Consider the following 2,106-nt stretch of genomic DNA (forward strand, 5'->3'; position numbering starts at 1 on the left):
TAGTGATACCACCTTGGAAACCTAAGGAGGGGTCGCTATGAGTTGGGTCCAACTTAACGGAACATAACAACAACAACAACAACACTATTATTGTGAGGCTGTCTATTTGTCTTTTCAATTCAGCTAAAGTTAGATTTATGTATTTGGGGCCCTTTCATTGGATGTGTAGATATTTATTATGATTAGGTCATCTTGTTGGATTGACCCATTAATCATTATATAGTGTCTCCCTTGTCTTATATGCTAGTTTTTGCATCAAAGTCTATTTTATCAGAAACTAATATTGCCATTCTTAATCTTTTTGATTTTCATTTGCTTGATGTATTTTTTTTTTCTAACCTTTGATTTTTAGTTTATTTTTGTCTTTGTCTCTAAGGTGAATATCTTTTAGATGGTATATTGTTGGGCCATGTTTTCTTATCCAGTCTGCAATTCTCTGTCTCTTGAATGGTGCATTAAAACCATTTACATTCAGTGTAATTATGGACATGTATGAATTTATTGCTGTCATTTTATTGTGTTTTATTTGTAGTGGTGCTAATTTCTTTGTTACATCAAATTTTTGTGCTGAGCTCATTTTGTTTATGCTTTTTTGTATCATTTTTTATTGCTATTGTTTTAGTATTTTCTAATTATTTGTAACTTCCTGCTATTTTATTTTGATGAGATGATTTATCAGTTTTCTTTGAAGTTACTCTTTATTTTTTTTTTTCTTCCAAAGTTTAAAACATTGGGTTCTATCGTGAAATCGTCTTGACTTTCTCTCCATTTGGAAGCTTTTTACTACACTATTTATTTGCCCTTTTTGCTTTGTACTTGTCCTCATTTACAAATTGATGTGTCTGGTTCTTTTTTCTGTCTTGTTGGTTTATTTTACTTTGGATATTTCTATATCTGGGTTGTTTTCTGGGTGATTTTGCATTGTGTGCTAATCTCAAGTTGTCATCTGCCCTCATTGGCTCTCTCCCTTTAGCATCTGTTGTAAGTTTGTTGTGTGTATTTAAAAATTCTCTTAATTTATGTTTATCTTAAAGTATACAAATATTGCCATTATAATTGAGGCACAATTTTGCTAGATAAATAGTTTTTGGTTGGCTTTTTTTTTCCTTTCTTTCAAAGTTTTCTATATATCATTCCATTGCTTTCTCACTTGCAAGGCTTCTGCTAAGAAGCCAAAGCATACTCTTATTGTGTGCACAATTTAGATTATTTTTCATTTTTTTCCAGACTTTAGTGTTGGTGTGTTTTGCCCAAGGTTGTCTTTCTTTTTTTGTTTGTTTTTTGATACATCCAAGCAAGCAGGACTATTTTGTTACTCTCTTCCTTAGTTTTGCAGCACTTAGGTACTCAACACCTGTCTCCATATGAGCCTGATAGAAGATTTTCACAATTCTCTGTTCTCTGTTAGTGTAGAGCAGTTGAAAGAAGGTTAAGGTGGTGTTGGCCACTGTCTATCATTCAGCAGTTGATGCAGAAGCAGGTGGTGGTCCTCCCCAAAATGCAGGGTTTCAGAAGGGGCAGATGTGGTTGGGTTGTGTGGGCACTGTTGCTAACTCCCACTGAGTAATTAAAGAAAAAAGAATGAAAGAAAAGAAAAGAAAAACAAAAAGAGAAGAAGAAATACAAACAGATTGATAAAAAAAGTAAAGCAGAGAAAAAGGAGGAAAAACAAACAACACAACCACCAAACGAGAAAAATAAATGAAAAGAAAAAGAAAGCAAGGGAAAGACAAAAAGAAAAAAAAAACAAACTTGGAAGTGGTCTAGAAAAGAGAACAAGATAAAAAAATAGTAATTAATAATAATAATAATAAGGAAAAGAAGCAATGCAAATGGAGAGAAAAAGTATTAGCAGAATAAGAAAAAGAGAAACCAGGAAGGGATAGAAAAGAAAAAAAAAAAAAAGAAAAGTGACAACTAGGGACAGCAGGGCGCCCAGACAGGCTTCTTTCTGACCAAGCTGGCAGCCACAATCAGGTCAGGTCATTTCAGAAAGAGTTCTGCAAGTATAAATGTCACCTTAGGCAAGGAGCTTAATCTAAGAAGTAGTTCCTGCTGGCCTAGAAAGTGGCTGGGGGCAGGGCACTTGATCTCAAAAGAAGTTCC

This window comes from Orycteropus afer, unplaced genomic scaffold (assembly GCF_000298275.1).
Source record: "Orycteropus afer afer isolate SDZICR_OR568_19922 unplaced genomic scaffold, OryAfe1.0 scaffold00950, whole genome shotgun sequence".
NCBI lineage: Eukaryota > Metazoa > Chordata > Mammalia > Tubulidentata > Orycteropodidae > Orycteropus > Orycteropus afer.